The sequence below is a fragment of the Schistocerca cancellata genome, chromosome 3, assembly GCF_023864275.1.
Source record: "Schistocerca cancellata isolate TAMUIC-IGC-003103 chromosome 3, iqSchCanc2.1, whole genome shotgun sequence".
NCBI classification, from domain to species: domain Eukaryota; kingdom Metazoa; phylum Arthropoda; class Insecta; order Orthoptera; family Acrididae; genus Schistocerca; species Schistocerca cancellata.
In genome coordinates this window covers 45072466-45099397 of record NC_064628.1, presented here as the reverse complement: position 1 = coordinate 45099397, position 26932 = coordinate 45072466, and the positions used below count along the sequence as shown (strand labels likewise).

Here is a 26932-nt window from a genome sequence, read left to right as displayed (position 1 = left end):
GATGAACCATAAGTTCAGACAATTGTAGGCACCACCATTATTTCTTAACAAATAAAATAGAGAACCTTGTGGCCATTGGTTGCTCTTATAGCGGCCAGCTCGCCCAGGATGATCTCTGGCGCGCCCAAGCTCTGCTGTCGGCCAGCGACAGACGGATGATCTTTGCCGTCTCTGTACGAATACTTGCTTGGCTGGACACAGTACGGTATTTTCTAGAACATATGCATCTACATAGACATTGGTTAATATGAAATGATAAATATCACATCTTTTTCCTTGACTTATCTTACTACTTTGCTATATTACAATATATTGAAACGTAGATATTATATCGTGACGACACTAAAACCGATAAAATGATTTTGATCCTTCACAAGCTGATATTGATCGGATGTACTTGCTAACTGCAATCGGGTGAGACATGCATTTTTGGAAGTAAGTGATTCACTATAATTATCCGCACCACGTTGTGACGATCGTAAATTTTCAGTGCAAAACGATTAATGTCGTATTGTCACATTGCTAAAGCTGAATGTAATTAGAATGTTTGAAAAGAGTAATAATTTCTGTAACATATCGCACAGTCTTTGATTCGCTAGCAATTATTCTCTATTGCGCCCGTCATTGTTCGCTTCCTCAAATTTCTAGCAAAAGAGAATACCCAATTAGAGGTTTGTAGTGGAGAGAGGCTGCATCATCACTTGATATAGCACACAAACAGATCTCTTATATACGGAGACATTGACAAGAAAATCCCATCGTGCAACAGCCTTCAGATCCGGAGCCTGCTTCAACGTGTGGTGAGCCCGCAGCTCGTGGTCGTGCGGTAGCGTTCTCGCTTCCCACGCCCGGGTTCCCGGGTTCGATACCCAGCGGGGTCAGGGATTTTCTCTGCCTCGTGATGGCTGGGTGTTGTGTGCTGTCCTTAGGTTAGTTAGGTTTAAGTAGTTCTAAGTTCTAGGGGACTGATGACCATAGATGTTAAGTCCCATAGTGCTCAGAGCCATTTGAACCAACCAACGTGTGGTGAGTGAATCTAGAATTTCCAGCCGCCTCTCGAGTTTTCAAACAGGTTGGACAGGAAAAGAGATATAGAAGGTGAAGTGTTACTTAGTTATAACCATTAGTTAGTTAGTTTGCAGTGTTAGTATTTGAATAACAATGGAAAGTCAGACCTAGAATGATGGTGAAATTAATGTAGAGTGCAGTGTTAATCAGGACAGTGGTTATATGGATCTCATTAATGAAACGGGATTAATTAACAGGATGCAGTTTGTATAGGTAACTGAAAATGAGTGTTAAAATTTGAACATGAACTTTGAATCGCAAGTAACAGTATAATTGTGTTGGTAATGTGAAAACAGATGATATGATATTGCATTTGTTATGAGAATTGAAGGGATATATTCAAAATTTCAGCAAAGTACTTGATTATCATGAGCAAAATTTGAACAAAAACTAGATTATAATAATCAAAAGTTGAGTAAAGATTTGAGCAAAAATGTTGAAGCAACATGCGATATACATTCGTAATGACGTTGTGGGGTGGCGGGTAGTATAATAGAATAAATTTTTTTATATTATTTATTTAATGCTGTTGTTTGCCGTTCTCAACACTGGCTCTCTAACTACAATATTGGCAACCAGAAAGTGATTAGCAAAACGTGAAGCCTGTAATTAGAATTCCTAGTGCCCACTTCATCTGAGAAATACATTTATAGCTACAGCTTATAGCTCTGAGGAATTAGGAGATTGTCTGGGATTCATAATCAAAAACAATTCTCTGTAAAGTGTTCACTATATTCTGAAAGTCACCGACCAAAAAGTATCCACACAATCCAACTACCAGAGCAGTTCAGAGTCTAATGCGCTGATGCAACTTAACTGTTCAAATTAAATGTTTAAGCGAATGCTCGCCATGATTTGATGATAATGCTCATCAAACGCCATGCTAATAATGGTAGAATGTCTGTCCTGCGGCGGCTCGTGAAAATACGACATACTCAAACTAAAGATAAATCATTAACGTCATCCCAAAATTAACACTTCACTCGAAAACGATTTCATGGTTACGCATATCCCGAGTAACTTATTACTGCATCCGAGGCTGATTTATACCAACGATACCAACGCAACGTGACTACCGGCAGAGGTGGTGCGCTAATCATCATCTGGAGAGAACTGGGGCCTTTTTCTTCTCGCGCAGTTTCCTTACACATAAAGCCGCGGTGCGGACGGCTAAGGGAACGCCTGATCAAATCTGCTCTCCCGACTAGCCGCTGGGCTAGTAATGCACCACTTTAAGTTATCGAATAAATCATTGCTTCCTTTGCTGATGGCCGATGAAGCTTTCAATTTAATTGTGCAATCAGCACACAAGTAAGTAATCATAATAAAAGTCTGACGTGGCTAAGCCAAATATTTTGGGCGAGAGAATTAATTTAATTACATTACACACAGTAGACGAGCTCTGAACTTGCTCTTTGGAGATACGCTATAGCTATAGTTTTATAGTTATTCTGTTAAAACTTCTCACATTTTTATGATTATAGCAGATCTCCCCTCTACTGAAATTTAAACATCCTAGCTTTATTTATTCGCCTACTTAATCTATCTTGCTTCCTTAATTTCTAAGACAAAAACCAGAAAATCATGAATTTCAATTGAAATTTTTATTTGTGAGATCCAGAATACTGTTTCTACTAAATTATTATGCAAAAGGAATCTAAATATAAATTTTTAAGTTTCTAGCTCTTTTCTGTTGCGCCAATGATTTTTACAGAGAAACATCCAAATTTCGAAAATGGTTGATGTTATTGAACTGATATTCAACACATATTGATTTAGTATTACTCCTGACATGCTAGAAACGTTTCAGGTTATTTACTTGATTTTTAGAGTATTGCGCAATATTTATGACGTCAGAGCTAGTTACAGCGGACTAGGCTGGCACACAATGGAAAGACTGATGTGAATTTTATAAGGCGTGAGTATACTGCTTCCCTACAATGTGAAAGAGTTATTCAAGAATTAGAAGGAGCATATAGCACCGCTGGATATCGAGTATCATGATGCCACACAGGGTAGTGAAGAGTATGATGACGGAAAGATTTAAGCACAGTCTCAATTAATGTTTCAGCAAAAAGCAATTCATAAGACTATTGAACCGAGGGCAGTTATAGTAATGAGTTAGTTGTTGAAACTCAACGATCATGCGATGAAAGCCATCCCGACGGCAAGTTAATTTCTAATGTTTGACGACATTCCTCTAACTTTGAAATTAATATTAGTGAAATTAATGATTTTGTAAGAGCCAAACGAAACTGCGATGCTGATACTGCACGAAGTTTGGAACTTTGATACGAAAGGATGTTGATTTGTCGATGCAAGAAAACTACAGTGATAATTACTACTCTAACGGAATGAACGAAAGTTTTGCTATCGATATACAATTTACAGTTCCATGTTCGCGAATCCTGATGAGTCAAAGAAGACCGATATTTGTGCAATGTAAATATATATAGGACACTGCATAGCGGGAAAGTTGGCAGAGGTAAACATTGTGATGTCTCCAAAGCTCAAAGCAGCATTATTAACTAAATTTCGGCAGAACAACGTACGCAATTTAACTCAGACGAGTAAGCAAATAATCGCTATCGGAACTTCACTGCAGACTTGAAGAAGAAACGAAAGTGGAACAGAAGGGAAGAAACCAGTGTCAAGGGAAGAAAAAGGAGTAGATGTTACTTTAACTTCGGGAAGTAGAAGAGAAATGAAGCTATGAGGACAGGTCGTGAGTCGTGCTTGTGTAGAGCACTTGCCCGCGAAAGGCAAAGGTCCTGAGTTTCGAGTCACGGTCCGGCACACAGTTTTAATCTGCCAGGAAGCTTCATATCAGCGCACACTCCACTGCAGAGTGAAAATCTCATTCAAGTTGTCGTTCCGTGCGTAGGCTGCCGTTAACACCACAACATACTGGGTGTTACAAAAAGGTAGGACCAAACTTTCAGGAAACATTCCTCACACACAAAGAAAGAAAATATGTTATGTGGACATGTGTCCGGAAACGCTTACTTTCCATTTTAGAGCTCATTTTATTACTTCTCTTCAAATCACATTAATCATGGAATGGAAACACACAGCAACAGAACGTACCAGCGTGACTTCAAACACTTTATTACAGGAAATGTTCAAAATGTCCTCCGTTAGCGAGGATACATGCATCCACCCTCCGTCGCATGGAATCCCTGATGCGCTGATGCAGCCCTGGAGAATGGCGTATTGTATCACAGCCGTCCACAATACGAGCACGAAGAGTCTCTACATTTGGTACCGGGGTTGCGTAGACAAGAGCTTTCAAATGCCCCCATAAATGAAGGTCAAGAGGGTTGAGATCAGGAGAGCGTGGAGGCCATGGAATTGGTCCGCCTCTACCAATCCATCGGTCACCGAATCTGTTGTTGAGAAGCTTACGAACACTTCGACTAAAATGTGCAGGAGCTCCATCGTGCATCAACCACATGTTGTGTCGTACTTGTAAAGGCACATGTTCTAGCAGCACAGGTAGAGTATCCCGTATGAAATCATGATAACGTGCTCCATTGAGCGTAGGTGGACGAAACTAAAATGAGTTCCAACATGGAAATTAAGCGTTTCCGGACACATGTCCACATAACATCTTTTCTTTATTTGTGTGTGAGGAACGTTTCCTGAAAGTTTGGCCGTACCTTTTTGTAACACCCTGTAGATGCATATGTTTGGAGTTTAGTGATTATGGACAAGCATGGATTGCTGATTAACGGCGTCATATTGAGTGAAGAATATCGCTTCTGCAGTACCCCAAATGACCATCATCGGTGACGTGGTTAGAGGTCACATTCTTTAGATGTTTCGGAGGAGCAAAGCACTGCAAATCCTTTCGTCATGATGCGAGAAGCACTGGGTACCACATGACGTCCCGTTTGGTAGCATATTAGTGATTGCTTGAGCTCTGAGAGCACAATAGTAAGTCACGGACATTCTGTGTCCTCTTGGGTTACATGCTACAGTAATGTGGTGTCATTTTTCAGCAGAGCAATGCAAGTCCATACGTGGCATGTGTCTCCACGAGCTGTCTGCTTGATATTTATGTACTCCCATCCTCCCATGGCCAGAAAGATCCCCATGTCTGTCCCTAATACAACATGAGTCCAGGATATCAAGGACCAGTTACAACAGTTGTGGATCATTTCGCTTCAGGGATGATATAAGGTCTTCATGATAGCCTTCCTCACCCCCCACCAAGCTAATGTCTGCATCCATACCAGAGGGCGGCGGCGGGAGGAGGGGGGGGGCTTAACATGATCCTGGTAAGTGAACTCACCCTGCCAAGTTACTTTCAACCAAGTCTCATAATCTTAAGGTCGTGAGTTCGATCCTCACCCAGGCCATTTAATCTGCTGTGCATCACTGCTGAATTAAAAGCGTTGATGTTACCGAGCGACGTGGCGCAGTGGTTAGCACAATGGACTCGCATTCGGTAGGACGACAGTTCAAACCCGCGTCTGATCATCCTAAGTTAGGTTTTCGCGTTTTCCCGAAATCGCGTCAGTCAAATGCCGGGATGGTTCCTTCGAAAGGGCACGGCCGACTTCCTTCACCATCCTTCCCTAATCCGATGGCACCGATGACATCACTGTTTCGTCCCGTCTCCCGACTCAACTAACCAACCTTTCAATTAATCTCTGAAATTCTTTGCCGTCTCTGACAGAACATAAGTGTCACTGACAAACATAAAATTGTTATTTATTCTCCCTGAGTTTTGACTCACTTCCCAAATTCGCCCTCAGATTCATTTTCTGATTGATTCATAGACAGATAAAATACCATAGGGATTTGCGTACAACCATGTCTCACTCACTTCTCAAGTACTGCTTCCCCTTCATGTACTTCGACTATTAGAACTACGGACTGGATTCTGTACCTGTATGCTGTATTTTTCCTGTGACACCCTGACTAGTGTTTCTGTTAACTATATCGAACGATTTTTCGAAATCTACAGACGCTATAAATATAGTTTTACCTTTCATAAATGTTTCTTTTCAGATAAGTAGCGATCTCAGTATTGCCTCATGAGATCTTACATTTCTCCATGCCCAAGTTAACATGTATCAGATTTCTATTCTTCTGCACATAACTCGAGTTCGTATTTTGGAGTTATGACATATTAAAATTATGGTTTGGTAACATTAGAACTCGTTGGTTCGTAAAATCGCCCCAGGTGAACATCGTAGTGATATTTTGTATCTGATCATTTTCAAACTACGAACCAAATAACAGAGATACATAGATAGAAGAAATATAGTTAGACAGCAGATATAAGCTTCATTAATTTTATGAAATCTTTCTGCTATCTGTTTCTGACAGACATATATGAATCCTTCTAATAAAGTATAACCATGGACCAAAAAAGCAACCTAATAAAACGTGACACTGATGTCACTTATATCAATATTAAATTGGAAAAAATCAGGTAAAAATTCTAACTTTGGAAAAGAGTCAACCAACTAAAGACGTAAAATGGGACCAAAATGATTTACAGAAACAATGGAACATGTCTTTAGAATACCAGTTAGGGGGTAACACAAATCACAACCTTATGAAATAAATTAAAGTACTGATGATATGTTGGGGAGATACTGCTCTTTTCACACAGACCAAATAAACTGCTCTTGCTTCTGTTCTTATACCCATTTCCAATCGGTATTCTGGCCACAAATGAAACTACTGTTCCCTGTTTCATACAAACACCTCATTCGTTTAGTCCTATATTCTCTACGTGCAACTAGATATTGTAAGGTCGTAGCGCTAAACACTAAATTAAACATAGTGTCCTGTCATGCAGATGCCTCATGAAATGTGTCTTACCATGACATAATGATAAAATGACCTGTGTTTTCTGGATAAACGGCCCACTCGCAGCAAGCAAAACAACATTAAAAGAATGACAGCTGATGTCATCATGCCTAATCCTATGCAATGGCTATGAGCACTAACGCATATTGTACATCCTCACCTACTGCTCATAAACTGTGGATAGTAAAAATCTAACAATGCCCCTGAAGATATCGATGATGCCAACCAAACCGACTCTGCTCTAGACGACCGAAGACATAAAAAACAAGGATCGCTGTGGAAGTTGAGAAAACATTGTCATTCAGAATGAGATTTTCACTCTTCAGCGGAGTGTGCGCTGATATGAAACTTCCTGGGAGATTAAAAGTGTGTGCTCGACTGAGACTCGAACTCGGGACTTTGCCTTTAACGGGCAAGTGCTCTTCCCGAATTCGAGTCTCGGTCGGGCACACAGTTTTAATCTGCCAGGAAGTTTCAACATTGTCATTGTTAAACAGAATAAGAACTCAAAATGGCAAATGTGTATATTTGTTACAGAAATGGGGTAAGTAACACACTTTGTGAGTGTGGAGACTCAAAACTCGATAGATTACATAAGTATCCCAGATGTTCGTTGCATACTGTTTTAATTCTACAGAGTGATTTTTCCACCGAGTAGAAATTATATGGATTGATCGATTAGAGGATACGGAACAGAAAAGGTCTCACGAACTTATATCCCGAAATGCGTGGTGTCCATGCTGCAGACCATTTATTCAACCATACTTCACTACACAGACTGTAGTCTAATATGCGTTGTACTATGCAGTCGCGATTGCAGTATCCATGCCGGTCGTGGTGGCATAGCGGTTCTATGTGCTTCAGTCCGGAACCGCGCGACTGCTACGGTCGCAGATTCGAATCCTGTATCGGGCATGGATGTGTGTGATGTCCTTAAGTTGGTTAGGTTTAAGTAGTTCTAAGTTCTAAGGGACTGATGACCTCAAACGTTAAGTCCCACAGGGCTCAGAGCCTTTTTTTTTTCCTTTCTTTTTTTTTTTTTTTTTTTTTTTTTTTTTTTGGCAATATCCATGGTTTCGTCCTAGAGGGTGGTACTGTTTCTCACACGTCGTGTCCTAGCGCCCTCTCTTGCCATAGTAATTGGTGATGTTGTGTTCGACTAACTTCTCTTGCTGACTCACCTAGTGGTGGATGTGATATAGCGTTGTTGTACACAATAGTTTCCCTATTCTGATCGAGAGCGAGAGATTGCCGACATGATGTGTACTTACGGAAAGGCAAATGGAAACCGGTAGCGGGTAGCCATTTTGCAACAAGAGACCGATCCCCACCAACAACAACCACAGCATTCAATGTTTGCAACAGTGTTTCGCCGTTTTTTTGAGACAGGAAGCGGGAAATCATGAAGGATGTACCTGAAATGTTCGAACACTAGACTTGGAGGAAAATATGATTAACACAGTGGCAGGAGAGTGCAGTGTCACCACCAGGCAGTTGGTCCGACAGTGCAGGATAAGCCAGACGACCGCGTGGTCCATGACAATTGTTACTATCTTTATGACTTACAGTGTATGCAGGGTTTACTTGCGACAGACTTCCGATATCGCAAGCAGTTTTGTGATGAGTTCTTCACGATTCCGGTATTTGTGCCATCCATCATATTCACAGATGAGGGCACCTTTTGTTGAAAATGTTCAAATGTGTGTGAAATCTTATGGGACTTATCTGCTAAGGTCATCAGTCCCTAAGCTTACACACTACTTAACCTAAATTATCCTAAGGACAAACACACACACCCATGCCCGAGGGAGGACTCGAACCTCCGCCGGGATCAAGGGCACCTTTTACGTGTCATAACAGTCATTTGTGGGATAGTATGCAAAACCCCTATGGTATGGTGACAGCGAGTCATGAACATCCGTGTAAAGGGGAATTTTTGGATGTGGGTAATTGGCTACCTTATTTTGGGGCCAGTCTTCCTTTCACATCTCCTAAAAGGCCGGAACTATCGGCTTTTCTTGCGCGTGACTTTGCCTACCCTGCTGGAAGAAGGGTTATGTGACTGTTAAATGATTGTGCTCTAGTCCACTTAGCCATTAAAGTCCGGACACATCTCAATCATGTTGTAACGCCGGAAATGCATATCCTCCTATTTCCATTTATTGTACTATAAATTTGTTTTCCTTATTTTTGTTACCTGAATATATAACATTTCTGTGTCTTCGTATATTGTAATTGTTTTACTATTTGTATATATATATTTATGCATTTATGTCGATGTATAATTGGTTTGTTTCGTAAATATTATTTGTATTTTTACGCTGGGTCTTGCCTAGGGAAAACTGCTATCGAACGATTACATCGATAGGTCGTGTGAAGAATCAAAGTGTGTAGGATCTTTGGGAGTGTGAACTCTGGCGCGTGGAGCGCGGGCAGAGAGAGAGTCTGGCTGGAGTAGCGAGTGGAGCAGGTGTGTTGTGTGAAGCTCCCGCGAGTTGCCGCGCTTTCGGGGTTTGGCAGAATGTAATTGCGCTCGACTTGCGATGATAGTTTCTGACATGGTGTCGCGGACGGGAAGCATTAGCTGGCGCACATCAAGAGCCCGTTTCGTCTGGTGACCGTGTCGAGAAGAAGGCGCGCCAACATCCAGCTTCTGCAACAGCGACAGCCGACAATGAGTGACTGTCGCCACCTCCTCGATCGACGGCTCCAAACCTTCAATCAACCAACAAGGAAGACTGGAAGCACGTAAAGTTTTAGAACCGTATGGCAGACCTCAGCTTTTCAAACTGTACCATTTTCGTAACTATAATTACAGCAACTTAGCATGAACCTTTGTTGCTCATTGTCCCAATTGCATTGCCAAGCAGGGTCCCTTCCTTTTCCGAAATGAACCCGAGTGTCGTTGAAATTCAAACGCCAGCATTAAAGTAATAAAATAGAATTTCACTGCTTTAATTTCAAAGTTCAGTTAAGGTAGCTGGCTACAATATTTAGATTACACAAGCACAAATTAAGAGTGCGAGTTTTGTTACCGTATTTTAGCTTACCTGTGACTGCAGCTCAGCTTGGTACGTACTAAATTTTACTATTGTTAATTGTTCAGAATCATTTAATTCAAGTTCAAAGTTAAATCTCTTATTTCTAAATTGCGTAGATTCAAGTAGCTTTTGAAATGATTGTTGAGGTAGTCCAAGACTAACCGTATTTTACTGAATTTCGATGTGCTTCTGAAAGAAAGCTCACTATTAACTTCAGTCACTAAATTAACTTTCGATTTTCCTGTTTTATTAATTCTTTTGCTAAATTAAGTCAGAGTGTAGCGAAATTTATTACTTCTGACAAACTTTCAGTTTTCACACTACGCGTGTCAACCTACAGTTGCCACACTTCTAGTGCTAATTATATGTGTAATAACCTTTCTTTTTCAGTTACTATAGTAATTGTCCTTAGGACTGGCGACCGTAATTTTCCCGAAATCTCAAATATCTAATTACCGCTAGTTAATTGTTAACGTAACGGCCGCACATTTACTTTCTTTGCCCGCATCTCGTGGTCGTGCGGTAGCGTTCTCGCTTCCCACGCCCGGGTTCCCGGGTTTGATTCCCGGTGGGGTCAGGGATTTTCTCTGCCTCGTGATGGCTGGGTGTTGTGTGCTGTCCTTAGGTTAGTTAGGTTTAAGTAGTTCTAAGTTCTAGGGGACTTATGACCACAGCAGTTGAGTCCCATAGTGCTCAGAGCCATTTGAACCATTTACTTTCTTTATTAACTTTACCCCTTTTCAAAATTAATTTCCACCAGTTTCATTAGCATTTTTCCTTTCATTTAGATGTAACCCTTTCCTCCCTCTTTACCGACAGTTTAACTTCGGTTACGATTGCTTTTCCCACATTTCTATTAGGTACACGCGGTTTAATTTTTCACTGTCATTAAGGTCGATAAGTGAGGGGGAGGTTACAATGTCTTCTTTCGTGGCCGACCAATAGGACGATGGAGGCCAGTTGCATGGTCTGTGCGTGCTCCGTATCTCAGCCTGTGCGATTTCTGGTGACATTTCAAAAGTATCGTGTGTGCAGAGCCAACTGTAAGTACGGAGACGTTGGAGCAGCGTATTCATTGCTGCCTTCCACACTCTTCGGATGCAGCCTGGACAATGTGAACGTGTGAGAGAGAACTTTCTAAAGCCGTCGGCACACGGACCGTGCTGCCGAACGTTAACGTTGAGTGTGCCAAGTTCAACGTGCTGCTGAACGCTCAGGAATGATGCGACTTGTACATACGGTACGTGGACCCCAACGTGGTATACGCGATCGCAACGCACTCCAGCGGCAGTTGAGGGATCTTTCTAGTTCGTAAATCCCACTGTTTACTCAACGGGCGGGCGTAAAATTCCCACGTTAGCTCTATTAAAACGCACATTTCCTCCATCGTCCACGAAAGGGAAAGTACCATGTCCAATCAATAAGGACACAGGCTTATAAAAGTTCCATTGCAAACAGTGCGTTACAAATTTGGAATACTTCTGCGCATAAGATAAACATTATTTCGTCATTCCCACATTTTAGTAAAACCCCAAGGTCAGTCTTACTTGATCACTGTTCCTGCCCAGTAGCAGAATATTTGCAACATGTGAATTACGAAGCGTAAAAGAAGGAGCAAAATATCTTTATACAAGTAGCGTAAGCTGTCCTTTAAATTAAGCCAATCGAACAGTCACCCCTCAAAAAAAGGTGAACTTGTATTTAATTACATCAAATATTATAGTGCAGGGCCGACCAAACGCTGCACAGTGTGCAGACGTGCGGCAGTGCTGCAGATGTGCGCACGTGTGCGACAGCGAGCGACAGCGACATCTGTTATTAGACATGTGTACTAAATGAACGGTGGCGGCTCCTCTTCCCTGTTTATGTGGTACAAGCAAGAGCGCAACATACCCAGTCTCGCTTACCCCTGGTGACGGTACTGACAAATGGCAGGTACTGTGAAAAAGCAAAGAACGGAAGATCTATGTTCTCAGTCGTTTCGATCAAGCATCAGTGATGAAAATCTCCCGCAACTGCTTGCGTTTGTCAATGACCCGTGCTTTTGTGCCCGATATTAACTATATCATTTCTCATGCCCAGTGATAAACGTGTTTGGACTTAGTCCTTTCATAATTAAAAATTATTGTTTACCAACTGTGCATTATTGCCTTATTCTGCTCCATGTTACATTATAATCAGGAAAATTGGTCATTAAAACGATTGTTGTATACTTCCATTTAGGTTTTTTTTTTTTTTTTTTTTTTTAAATGTGTGGAGGGCTACGCTCAGCTGAAGTCGATAAAACATAACAGTCATCTAATTGTCGGTTATTATGCACATTTCAGACGGAACTGATGAGAAAGATACAGCAATAATGGTACAGGTCATCATCGAGAGGTCTGTGGTTGTCATTCTGTTCAGAGGTCAGTGAGACAGAAATTATGTGGGTGTAACTGAGGGCACCGAGAATTAGTTATAGGAAACCTTGCATTGGTTTAATGTTATTTGAAATCATGACTAAGCTTCGTTGGGAGTCGCTAAGTGCTCTCTTTCTTAAATACTAGATCAAAAACATTACGCGTATTTACGTGCCGTCAGTCAAGCTGTCTTAATAAAAACCCATGGTTGTTAACTGTATTACTTGTCTTACTGGGTTAAACTGTTAACATAAAAGTAGACGTCTCAATGAGTAGACTAAGACAGTATTTTAAATGTTTAAAACGCGAAATACCTTCCCATGGTTGGCTTGCAAGCTGTGGAAAGACCACTAGAATGCGCCGGTACAGAGTATCTCAGCAAGTGGATAAAGCGACATCTGTGCGTAGAAACATGCACTACATGAACGCTGACGGCTGCGGCGTGCACGCTGTGACTCTGAAGTTGCACATGTGCAGGAGCACCGCACGCGTGCAGAATTTCTGGCCGGCCCTGTTATAGTGTATACTTATATTAAACTAATAATAAAGTATCAGAACCTAATAAAAACACGATTGTTAGGAAAAAAATTGGTTGTGTCAGGACGCGAACCACCGCCCCAACAAAAAAACTCATTATTAGACAGTGACGCTATTCATTATGCTTTTTTTTTTAATCTCATTTTGTTCGGTTTGGTTCGTTGTATCTGCTCGGGGCGGACGTCGCAAGACACCCGTTTCAGTTCGTCGTTGATCCATTAACTCAGTTTTTTTTTTAATTACAGAGAGCAGTTAACCCTCTGACCGAACACGCTGAGCTACCGTGCCGGCTAACGCTAAACCAACATGACACTTTTCGTATCTAATCATAGTATCTTACCTCTCGCTAAAAACCTTAATCGTAGATATTTTACTAACTGAAATTTAATTATAACTCATTGTACCGAGAACAATGCGTTTTCGGTGGATTTTCAGTGTGTCGCTGCCTTCAAATAGCCTACTCTCATAAAACGCAAGTTAAAATAATTCTTTTGCCACGAATATGATGTTTCTCATTATTTTATTGGAACGAATCACACAGTTAACAAAGGTTTTTGCAGTGATTCTCAATTTGCTGGTGCTCGGAACGGCATATATACATATAGGCTTGAAATGAATGCCAATATGGCGCCTCACAATTCTGTACTGAAGGGAGACGGCGTGCTTGTGACGTAGGTGGCGTTGTGCCACGTCATTGGTCAACGCGCAGACGCACGCTCAGAATATCTGACATGCCACATATTGCTCCGCATGTTCGGAAAGACTCCCGAGCGTGCTATTCCACGCTGTGACGTCAGAAACTCGGCGCGCTCAACGCTCAACGTTCGGATGCACGGTCTGTGTGGCGACGGCTTGAGGCGCGTACACGCATGCGTTGAGGCACATAGAAACCATTTTCAACACATGTCTCTGTAACAATAAATGAATCAATAAATGGTCTCTAGCACGGAAACCACTCATTTCTGGACATAAGTTCATTTCTGGACATAAGTCAAGGGGAATGCCACGGTTTTGTTGAACAAGCACGATTACATTCAAAAGATGCATTGTCTACTTTCTGAATCGGCGTATCGCAAAATCGGTGCTGACCCTACTAAGAGTGTTGAGAGAAAGATTAATAAGCTCCTGAAGAAAAGTTCTTTGTCACAGGAGACTATCAAGAGTCTTAATTCTTACTGTGCTGTACCACCTAGATTATATGGCCTCCCTAAGGTCCATAAAGAAGCTGACCCGTTGAGGCCCATTGTTTCTAATATTGGTGCTCCGACATATCGTGTCGCTAAACATCTTGCTAGTTTGTTGAGCCCATTAGTAGGTAGGTGTGAACAGCACATTAAGAACTCTGCAGATTTCTTACGTCGATTGCAGGGATTGCGTTTCAATGACTCTGATATTTTAGTCAGTTTTGATGTGGTTTCTCTTTTCACTCGCGTTCCTCTCTCTGATTCGTTGCAGCTAATTGAGGTTAAGTTTTGTGTCGAGTTCACAAATTTGTTTCGGCATGTGCTGACTTCCACTTACTTTTTATTCAATGGTCAGTACTACGAACAGACTGATGTAGTTGCAATGGAAAGCCCGTTGTCACCTGTTGTGGCCAATTTGTTTATGGAGGACTTTGAGGAACGCGCACTGGAGTCAGCGACCTTTTCAGGTATATAGACGATACTTTTGTTGTTTGGCCTCATGGTAGTGAGAATTTAAACCGGTTTTTGGAACACCTGAATTCAATCCACCCGAATATTCAGTTCACTATGGAGGTGGAAAAGAATGGATGCCTTCCCTTCCCTGATGTGTTGGTCAGAAGGAAAACTGACGGCACGTTGGGACATTCTGTCTATAGGAAGCCCACCCACACTGACTTGTATCTGCGAGCTGATAGTTGTCACCATTCAGCTCAGCGTGAGGATGTACTTCGTACCTTGGTTCACAGGGCCCACGTTATCTCAGACCCTGAAAGTTTGGCACCTCAGCTATCACATCTGAAAGTCACCTTTCGTCAGAATGGCTGTAGTGCGAGGCAGATCAAACGTGCATTGCGCTGTCAGCCTTCTGTGCAACGGGGAGTGACGATAGCTACGAAGTGGCACCTAAGTCTACTACCTTTTTGCCTTACGCAGGAAGCATTTCCAACAGGATTGGCCGTATTTTGCGGAAATATGATGTGAAATGTGTATTTCGACCACCTTCTAAGATTAAGGCCCTGTTGACGTTCGTAAAAGATGATCTTGGTTTGCGTAAGGCTGGTGTCTATCGTATTCCTTGCAAAAAAAAAGGTTCAAATGGCTCCCAGCACTATGGGACTTCACTGCTGTGGTCATCAGTCACCTAGAACTTAGAACTACTTAAACCTAACTAACCTAAGGACATTACACACATCTATGCCCGAGGCAGGATTCGAACCTGCGACCGCAGCGGCCACGCGGTTCCGGACTGTAGCGCCTAGAACCGCTCGGCCACTCCGGCCGGCCTATTCGTTGCAGTTGTGGCATGTCATATATTGGTCAGACAATCAGGACTGTGGAAGACCGGTGTACTGAACATAAGCGTCACAACATCCGTTACAACATCCGAGCAAATCCGCTATTGCTGAACATTGCCTTGACATCGGTCATCCTATTGAATACAACAACACTGAGATTCTGGCTTGCACGTCCAGCTATTGGGATAGTGTTGTTAAGGAAGCTGTTAAATCAAACTATCCAGCAACCTTATAAACAGAGATGGTGGATTCTGTTTAAATGCTGCTTGGAATCCGGCTCTGTCTCTGATCAAAAAACAGAGAGACACAATTAGCGCTACCTCACCTGTTGATAAATAGTTACTATCGATATATCTGTTGTTGGTTATCTTTCTGTTGACACGCCGGCCGGAGTGGCCGCGCGGTTAAAGGCGCTAAAGTGTGGGACCGAGCGACCACTACGGTCGCAGGTTCGAACCCTGCCTCGGGCGTGGATGTTTGTGATGTCCTTAGTTTAGTTAGGTTTAAGTAGTTCTAAGTTCTAGGGGACTTATGACCACAACAGTTGAGTCCCATAGTGCTCAGAGCCATTTGAACCATTTTTTTTTGTGTTGACAATTGGTCTGTGTGGGGTATCTTCCTTGATTCTCCTCTGTGAACCAAGGTATTAAATTCCCTTGCACATTGCTTCCTTCTTGCATTTGTGCGTCGTAAATGGAAGGGTGTGTTCCTGTCTAAATATCGGCGGAGATCGACGACGTCACCCGGTAGCAAAGCCGTAAGTTATTTGGTGAAGAGAAGTTCTCAACCTCTGGCTGACAGTGCACCTGAAGTGTAAGAACATGTTAGTGAAGAAAATACACTCCTGGAAATGGAAAAAAGAACACATTGACACCGGTGTGTCAGACCCACCATACTTGCTCCGGACACTGCGAGAGGGCTGTACAAGCAATGATCACAGGCACGGCACAGCGGACACACCAGGAACCGCGGTGTTGGCCGTCGAATGGCGCTAGCTGCGCAGCATTTGTGCACCGCCGCCGTCAGTGTCAGCCAGTTTGCCGTGGCATACGGAGCTCCATCGCAGTCTTTAACACTGGTAGCATGCCGCGACAGCGTGGACGTGAACCGTATGTGCAGTTGACGGACTTTGAGCGAGGGCGTATAGTGGGCATGTGGGAGGCCGGGTGGACGTACCGCCGAATTGCTCAACACGTGGGGCGTGAGGTCTCCACAGTACATCGATGCTGTCGCCAGTGGTCGGCGGAAGGTGCACGTGCCCGTCGACCTGGGACCGGACCGCAGCGACGCACGCATGCACGCCAAGACCGTAGGATCCTACGCAGTGCCGTAGGGGACCGCACCGCCACTTCCCAGCAAATTAGGGACACTGTTGCTCCTGGGGTATCGGCGAGGACCATTCGCAACCGTCTACATGAAGCTGGGCTACGGTCCCGCACACCGTTAGGCCGTCTTCCGCTCACGCCCCAACATCGCGCAGCCCGCCTCCAGTGGTGTCGCGACAGGCGTGAATGGAAGGACGAATGGAGACGTGTCGTCTTCAGCGATGAGAGTCGCTTCTGCCTTGGTGCCAATGATGGTCGTATGCGTGTTTGGCGCCGTGCAGGTGAGCGCCACAATCAGGACTGCATACGACCGAGGCACACAGGGCCAACACCCGGCATCATGGTGTGGGGAGCGATCTCCTACACTGGCCGTACACCACTGGTGATCGTCGAGGGGACACTGAATAGTGCACGGTACATCCAAACCGTCATCGAACCCATCGTTCTACCACTCCTAGACCGGCAAGGGAACTTGCTGTTCCAACAGGACAATGCACGTCCGTATGTATTCCGTGCCACCCAACGTGCTCTAGAAGGTGTAAGTCAACTACCCTGGCCAGCAAGATCTTCGGTTCTGTCCCCCATTGAGCATGTTTGGGACTGGATGAAGCGTCGTCTCACGCGGTCTGCACGTCCAGCACGAACGCTGGTCCAACTGAGGCGCCAGGTGGAAATGGCATGGCAAGCCGTTCTACAGGACTACATCCAGCATCTCTACGATCGTCTCCATGGGCGAATAGCAGCCTGCATTGCTGCGAAAGGTGGATATACACTGTACTAGTGCCGACATTGTGCATGCTCTGTTGCCTGTGTATGTGCCTGTGGTTCTGTCAGTGTGATCATGTGATGTATCTGACCCCAGGAATGTGTCAATAAAGTTTCCCCTTCCTGGGAGAATGAATTCACGGTGTTCTTATTTCAATTTCCAATATGCCCGGATTCCGTAATGCAGCGTGACCGTAGGCGCGCGCACAAAACCAAGAGATGACAGCTTATCCAGAATCCGCAACGGCGAAACAAGGCGTCGCCCAAACCGACGTGTCCAGCGGGCAGCGGCAGGAGTCGAGCCGGCAGCCAAGGCCGCGCCGTCCCTATAAGAGCGGCCGCCGGCGCTCCGTACAGTAGTCACTGCAGACCGCGCACCACAAACACACCTCAAAGCACCATGAAGGCTTTCGTAAGTACCGGCCGCGGTAGCTCGTAGCACACTGTAAGAGGCGGTGAGGATGGGTAGATATCTGACACTCGAACCTCCAGATGTCAGGCACTCAGGCCCATACCAAATGTTGTATGTCGATAGAGTGTCAACCAAAACACCGATTAAGTTTATGCTGTGTGCTGCGTCAAGTAGAAAATGCGTAAATGTAAATAAAAGTAACATCAGAACTACAGCGCATAGGAAAAGCGTATGTGTGGGGCAATGATTTGAAGATCTCGTTGGTAGAGCGCCAGATAATCGTACCAAAGATCTGCCGTTTAAACCCGCCGGCACGTTAGCTCAGTGTGTTCCGTCAGAGGGTTAGCTGCCCCCTGTAATAGCAAATATGAATGACTTGATCGGCAATGAACTTCAACGCGTGTCATCAATCGTCTGCCACCAACGATAACGAACAAAACGACATAAAAAAACATCCGATACACGATTTTTTAACTGTTTACACGTGAATCGTTATATGGAGGAACATTTTCCTGACACGTAAAAGTACTTTCCGCAGTTTTTACCAATGTCATTTAGGCAGTCTACTTTCGCTTTGTTCGCTGAAAGTATCAAACATATAGAGTACGTTTGTATAGATATATAGATAGGTGTGGTGTTCCGTCTGACAGACCACAGTTAAAAGAAAAACATCATCAGGGGACATTGAACGTGGGATCTTTGTTACGAAGACCTGGCGCTCTACCAGATTGGCTACGATAGATCTTCAAACCATTCCCTGATAAATACGCTTTTCCTACGCTCCGTACTTCTGGTGTAACTTTTAATTACGGTTCAAGCATGTTCTGTTGGACGACAGCACACTGTACGAACTAAATCGGTGTTTTGGTTGATACTCTGTCGACACATGACATTGGGTGCCAATATGGGTGTCTGACATCTTGAGGTTTGGCTGTAATTAACGGTAAAAGCAGGCTCGTCCTGCTCACACTAAGATTTCTTGCACTGGTTCGTAGTAGCTTTCCTCAGTATGCGACCAGTCTCTGTAGGAGACACACAGTAGAATATCTAACCATATCAGAGAAGTTGTTAAAGTCTTTACTGGCTAAATTCAGAACACTGAGGCAACTGTGAGCTCTAGACCTGAGGAAGGGTGTTCCCTTTGGAAGTGAGAAAGTATCGCTACTGTCAATGACCTATGTTAAAGATTTAGCATATAGTATTAGTTGGTACATTTATCTGATACCTTCATGAGATTGTGGCCAAATCCAGCCAATTCATAACGACAAATTAACGTGGACTGAAGTCTTACAGTTAGCTGTCAATGTGTTGGAAAATTTACTTGTCCATTTCAAAAAACGTTGTAAACATAGACTTCATGAATTCACGAGTTCCAATGCCTGTTCGGACGAAATTTAGCTTAGTTTAGTTTATACTTCCCTCTCCAAATTTTCTTTACCAGGGTATATTATGATGGATTTTCTTTCACCAAAACTCTGTATGTTTCATATACGTGTGTTTCTGCTGTCCACAGGTCTGCTCTTTCCTCGTAGTCCTGCTGGTGGCGGCCGTGTTCGCCCAGGAGAAGGCCAAGGAGACCCTGAAGGGCGCCGAGGCCTACTACGCCTACGCCGCCCCCTACGCCTACAGCGCCTTCGGCTACCCCGCCGTCAGCGCCTACTCCGCCTACCCCTACGGTGCCGTCGGCTACCCCTACTACTACCGCTAAGAAGACATCAATTCTGACATGATGCCTCCTGTACTGATTCTTCTGTTTGACTCTTCCCTCTAAATACAACCGTATCACAAAACAAAATGTTGTGTCGATTTTATTTCCAATCTTATGACATTAACCCTCTACAAAAGAATCTAATATTTAGTATGTCACTAGGTCAATTATTCTGAGATAAACCACCCATTTTAAGGTTTAGATAAAAATCACCCATTATTAAAGTCTGTTTGACGGTATATACTCACTACACAAAATAACACAGGCTGTAGCTCGACAGGAAGTCGTCAATATGTGGGACAAAAGTTAGCTGCCAGAAAACATTCGTCTCATTTCTCGAAGTAAATGGCTATAAAACCAGCTAAGTGCAAGAACCAGTATTTTGCAAAGCATGCCTCTCATTCCAGATATTTTGGATGATTACTTAAATAAAATGACGACCTGATTTTCAGAATGATGGTCTCATTTCATGCACCTTCATTACTGCTATTCACAAGGTGAGTCTGAAATAGAATGTGTCATCAGTCGGTCGCAGGTTCGAATCCTGCCTCGGGCATGGATGTGTGTGATGTCCTTAGGTTAGTTAGGTTTAAGTAGTTGTAAGTTCTAGGGGACTGATGACCATAGATGTTAAGTCCCATAGTGCTCAGAGCCATTTGAACCATTTGTGTCATCAGTTTCAGAGATCAGAATCAACAAATGAGTATAAATGCTGACACTGCGTCCCATTCTCTGTATGATAGTATTTGGAGAAGGGGAGTATAATGGAAGGCATGTTTATCGAGATGTCTGTGATAAAATTTAGCTTTTTGTGAATCACACAGTATTATTTCATCTTGAAGGATGTGTCAATGTCAGACTATTGTCATACCACACACTGATTAAATACACATCTGACATCATTAAACAATGCTGGTAAGAAATGATGACTTATGATACAAAAAGTAACTACTTAACTTTGCTTATCTTATTTATTATTAACAGCAAAACACAGACGGCTAACGAGAACGTCTGAACGATTGTATCAAGCGCCACTCAATACTACACTCACGTTTAATCTGGACATGAATAAGCATCTAATCCAAGACCACTTAACCAAAGCTTTATTGTGGAGTTAGACATGTCAAATAGATGGTGGCATGTTCATATGTTGCGGCTTTAGTCTCTATTAATAACAGTAGTTCGTTACCACGCAAAAGCAATAAGGAAATGAAAAAATCCCTACTTTAGTCGTCGCCAGTTGCTTTCGGCTGGTTCAATGTTCCTCTAATGGTAACAGGTTTTACCAACACTTTACTCTCCAGATGAGACTGTGTTTTACCTAAGTAATTCATTTTAGATTTCGGATAAACCTCGCAATTCAAAACAAAGTAACTTTGCAGCCAAACACTCCATATTTTCACATTTCTTCATGATAGTTGCTGTCACTCGGTATACAAAAGTAAGTAAACCTTGCTGTTGTTCACACGAGAAGAAAAAGAAGTTTTACATTATATAAAAATCTCGAATACTCCATTACAGGGAATAACAGCTAATCTCTATACCAGTAAACCAGTTCGAATCGAAGTACAGAAATCTGTGTTATTCAACTTGTTTTCCTTTATTCTTAAATAGAAAAGGGAGGCACAGTATAAGACGACGCAACGCATCAAAGTGGACAGCCTTACTACACTGCAGTATATGAAACGCATTGCATACCGCTTCTGGTTTTCACTGGAATCTAGAGATTACAGTTCCTGCTGTAGCACGTAAAACAACCCGTTCAGTGTCGTCCTCATATTATGACACTTGTTACAGTAAAACATAGATGCCTGCATACAGTTTGCGAATCTACCCGATCTTAGACAGACGCAAATCAGTTTTTCATTTAAAAGATGTGTCAATTCAGAAGTGTTGTTGAAAGAAACATCCAGTGAAATCGAATACTGCAGTGGCCTATGAAAGCTGTTTCTCACGATAGCATCCTTGTGTAAAACGTTCTCAGTCGTCTTGAAGCGTGAAATTAAAAACTCGAGCTTTCATCGCATGCTTCCATCATCCTCACGAGGATGGATTGACTGAGATTTCTTTCATCTTAAGAGATGGTTGCCAAAAGTATCTATCTGTCCTCCACAGAGATATTCGTTGTTAATCTTTAATTGATACAACCTGCGTGCAGTGGAATGTAGTTTAAGTAGAGAAAGTAATTTAATCATTCATTTATCAGGTTCCTTGAGATCATGCAAGACAAAGTCGTGGAACGACTCAGTACATAGTTTACAGAATGATGACTAGAAAAATGCCATATCATCAGCTATGCGGGGAATTCCTGTATATAATAGGAGGATGTTATAAGGAAACCTTTCAACTTACATTCGGAGACGGCATTTATCATTCACTATTTGAGTTCCGTTAAAAACCTACTGAAAATTATCCTGCTGAACAGCTTCCAGTACACCGTTTGTGGCAGTCTTATCCAACTACACATCGGCTTTCCGTTTAGTGTTCGTTGAATGAATGTTGCAGTTTCCTCTGAATGATCCAATACCGTCTACAACAAATCCCATGATAAGACACATGAACAGGTGTGGTACAGTTACAGTTCCGAAAAACCCGAGCAAAGACCTACACAAAGTTCATGAACTGACGCTGCAGATATCACTACTCTTTTCTGAGCTAAGAATATTCCTTGTCATTACACATAGCTGTCTCAGAATATTTTTCAATAGGAGATTACTGACTGAAGGAAAGCAAAGTAAACAAGTATTCCCTGTTTCAAATTCACAGGCAGTGGAGATTAATCTTGTGGTGAAGACGGCAGCATTCAGTTTTTGTACGAGATCTTGAACGTGATGCTTGCGAGAATCCTTTTCATATTCCCTCAGTCGCAAAAGTTAAAACAACCGACCTCACTTACGGTTTGACTGTTTTGGGACAATACTTGTACAGGAGATCAATTTAAGAAACTACATATATAGCGTTTGTTGCAGTTAGGCGTTGATCCATCTTACGTTACCGACTAACCTACTAGCCACATAATTTCAATTATTTTCCACACCTTTAACAACAACACTTGAGTCATTTCCGAACAGAAACGTTTTTGAATCACTTCTCATATTTAGTGGCAGATCATTTATGCTGAAATCTCTTCTCTGTGTGTTAAATGTATCGAGAATACTCTTTAGTTCTCAGTCTATTCTGTAGCTCTGTCAGGACCTCACACACAAAATAATAAAATCAAAGTTCTTGGATACTCCTTTCTTGAATCAAATAGAGGGACTAGCAAAAGTTATATGTACTAAGATGTTCATCAACTGCCTTAAAGGACTTTGTCACGTGCTTTCAAAAACACTATCTCTTTGACACTTCTTACAAAGAGGATTTGCTAAGGAGTCAATCGGACAGGAAACCGACCACACCTGAGGGTCCCTTTGTATACTCGACAGTACAAAGCTCGCATGTGATACTTTGATCTACAGAATACTACTTGACAGTTCATTATATCCACTGGAGTCTTTATTCTTTATGTTTTAATAACTGAGTCAGCTTTATCTTTCCTTTTAGGTACACGTGACAAAACTCTCTGAATACCAAATTTCGAGAGTTCTACATTCACATACAGCTATAATATTTTGATTTATCTTGCAGTTGTCAGGAATAGATTATTAAACATTTAGCACAATTCTCGTGGATCACTAATAGTTTCATAAACACACAAGATAGGTGTAACATGTTGAAGACCAATATTCTGCTGTGAAAGTTGTTCCACAATTAACACCACAGTTTCAATTTCGTTCCGAGAACTTTCTGTTTTGTTGATGTAATGCATTCACTTTGCAGCAATGACTGAAGTGAAATTCTGTAACTGGAATCGGACAGCATTATATACTGCGCAACATGTCCATCTTCCTCCTGCATGATATTCTACATCCAAACTGTTGCTTATTATATCTGTATATCTGACTGCAAATTTTTAATGTGAAAGATATGTTAAAGAAAGTGGTAAAGGTTTGTAGAACTGTATTATATTCGTAGTTAGAGTTTATTCTTCGAAACTACCTATAAATATTTGCAATACAAGTGGACTCATTGTAACATATCGTTTCCTAGCAATGCTTGTGTGCTATCACGTTCAACACAGCCAGTATCCGGGGGAAAGAGTGTGTTCTCTAACCTGGAAGTGACAGACCGATCTTTTGCTAATTCTCCTAAACTGGCTGTGGACGGATTCTCCATGGCTGGCCTACTGGTTTGTGGTTTCTGAGACTTCTCGCACAGAAAAAAGGAAAAGTGCTGTCAGGTAGCAGCACCTTACAGAAGGTCTGTTAGAGGGAGGGGCTGGACATCCGTTGTATTGCAGAATAGCACCAAGCCTTATCCGAAAATATTTTTACGAATTGGCGTAGCAGTGAGGCACAATGCTTCACTTGCTTTAAGAGATTAAGGTTTTATCTGACATTTCTATGAAATACTGAAAGAGAAAGGAAATTATGGTAACATTAATAAAACAACTTAACAACAGTTCTTTTATAGCATACAATAAAAACAGAAAGTAGTAGATCTGCTGACTGCGCCTGCATAATAGACCTTATCTGCTTGTAGCCGTTGAAACCGGACAAATTCCCACGAAAAATAGAGTTCATCGACCTCCCTTCTCATCCTTCAGCACTGAATATTTGTTATGCTGAAATAGTGGTATGATCCCCGATTAGAACATGAGCTCTGAGCAGAGTTTCAAAAAATTATAATCAGTAGCAGAATACTGGTGATTTTTTTAGTATTCAACCACTTATCACTTTTCGAGAGAAGCAACGAAGGTTGGACGGCTTACGTTTCCTTTTATTTGCCTATTTAATGTAATAATTTGATTATTTGTTTCTTGGAACTGTTGTAAGTAGGCTGTTTATGTTTTCTTTATGTAAGTAGGCTGTTTATGTTTTCTTATTGGCAACGTTACGTAGCGCTCTGTATGAAAATCACTGGCTGTGCTGCGTGCAGTCTGTGGCTAGTTGGCATTGTTGTCTGCCATTGTAGTGTTGGGCAGCGGCAGCTGGGTGTGAACAGCGCGTAGCGTTGCGCAGTTGGAGGTGAGCCGCCAGCAGTGGTGGATGTGTGGAAGGAAATGGCGGAGTTTTGAAATTACATATATTATGACTTTTGATGATATTAAGGTAAATACATTGTTTGTTCTCTATTAAAATCTTTCATTTGCTAACTATCCCTATCAGTAGTTAGTGCCTTACATAGTTTCAATCTTTTATTTAGCTGGCAGTAGTGGCGCTCGCTGTATTGCAGAAGTTCGAGTAACGGAGATTTTTGGTGAGGTAAGTGATTTGTGAAAGGTATAGATTAATGTTAGTCAGGGCCATTCTTTTGCAGGGATTTTTGAAAGTCAGATTGCGTTGCGCTAAAAATATTGTGTGTCAGTTTAAGCACAGTCGTGTACAATTGTTCTAAGGGGACGTTTCACTGTGAGAGTCAAAAATTTTCAATCTTTGCTCTATTACTAAGTTTATTACAGGAAATAATAGGACTAAAAGTCGAGAATCGATTATTTCAGAAACGGATTATTTTAAACGGTTTTAACTGTCAGGTTTAAGTGGCGTGGAAAAATACGATATAACAGAAAACCAGTTGTTTTAATGAGAACTGTCATGCCTACCTCTGAGGACAAGGGAGTATTTTCGTAGTATATTTCAGAAGTTTGGAGAAGGTGATCCTTTGAGAAGAGTCAAGTCATTCCTTGCAACACTGAAATTTGAGAGAATCCGAAAGGCCTTTAGTAGGAGAGTACTCCTTGAATAAGACACGGTCTTTGACTTTAGGTTTTCCCACATGCGGTGGCAGGCTTGAGGCGAGGAGAGTGGCAAAATGCTTTGACAGTATTTGCAGAACCCACGCAGCATCATCAGCACACACACACAAACACATACATACAGTATATATATATATCTCCTAACATGTTTTACAGTTCCTTCTTGAGCGATACGTCTTTCTTAGAAATAGGGAAATCAGAGCTCTGCTAACAAGGGAACATCCCCATCGCACCCCCATCAGATTTAGTTATAAGTTGGCACAGTAGATAGGCCTTGAAAACCTGAACACAGATCAATTGAGAAAACAGGAAGAAGTTGTGTGAAACTATGAAAAAATAAACAAAATATACAAACTGAGTAGTCCATGCACAAGATAAGTAACATTAAGAACAGGGTAACGTTAGGAGCGCCGTGGTCCCGTGGTTAGCGTGAGCAATTGCGGGACGAGAGGTCTTTGATTCAAATCTTCCCTCGACTGAAAATTTTATTTTCGCGAAGTTATGATCTGTCCGTTCGTTCATTGACGTCTCTGTTCACTGTGTTTTGCGACCGCACCGCAAAACCGTGCGATTAGTTGACGAAAGGACGTGCCTATCCAATGGGAACCGAAAACATTTGATCGCAAGGTCATTGGTCAACCGATTCCTCCACAGGAAAACACGTCTGACATATTCTATACGACACTGGTGACAGCATGTGCGTCACATGATAGGAATATGTTGTCGACCCACCTAACTAGTACACTTGGCGAATGGGTAAAAAGATTCTTCTACCTTGCCCGATTTAGGTTTTCTTGTGGATGTGATAATCACTCCCAAAAAAGTGATTAAAACATAAGAGTTTGTCACATAAACTGAAATAAAAAGTTAAACTTTTCACTCGAAGGAAGACTTGAACCAAGGACTTCTCGTTCCTCAGCTGGTCACGCTAACCACGGGACCACGGCGCTCCTGGTCTCACACTCTCCTTGATCATGCTTATCTTGTGCATGGACTACTCAGTTTGCATATTTTGCTTATTTTTTCATAGTTCCACACAACTTCTTCCTGTTTTCTCGATCGATCTGTGTTCAGTTTTTCAAGGCCTATCCACTGTGCCAACTTATAACTAAATCTAAGGGGGATGCGATGGGCAGGTTCCCTTGTAAGTCAAAGTACGTACACACACACACACACACACACACACACACACACACACACACACACACACAAACATGTTATGGGTGAGAGGGATATATATATATATATATATATATATATATATATATATATATATATGTGGTTCATGGTGTGGATTCCTGTAGTCATGTCCTAGTTCATGAACCACGGTCAATGTATGAGTGGCCAAGTAAGTGGTCCCGACAGTCGGGATACCAGTTACTTTGAAATAAGGCTGGGCATCTCGGACATACTCTGAGTCGTGGTCACCTTTATGCTCATACGGCAAAGACTACCAAATCCACCGGTTAGTCCCTCAGCCGTTAGGGGTAAAACCCAATGGGACTCGGGGCAAGTAAGGCTAGCAACCTGCTTCTCTGGTACTTTAAATATGATGCTGGCAACAATCAGAGCAAAATG

General features: G+C 42.3%; 2 long non-coding RNA genes across 2 annotated transcripts in view; both read left to right on the top strand.

Moving 5' to 3' along the window:
* The window catches only part of LOC126176906 (uncharacterized), a 170109-nt gene that overhangs the window by 66451 nt on the left and 76726 nt on the right, over nt 1-26932 (top strand). The window lies entirely within an intron of this gene.
* On the top strand, nt 17694-19647 carry LOC126176903 (uncharacterized). The gene is made up of 2 exons (XR_007535690.1): nt 17694-17852; nt 19366-19647. It is a non-coding gene; the product is annotated as an uncharacterized LOC126176903 (long non-coding RNA).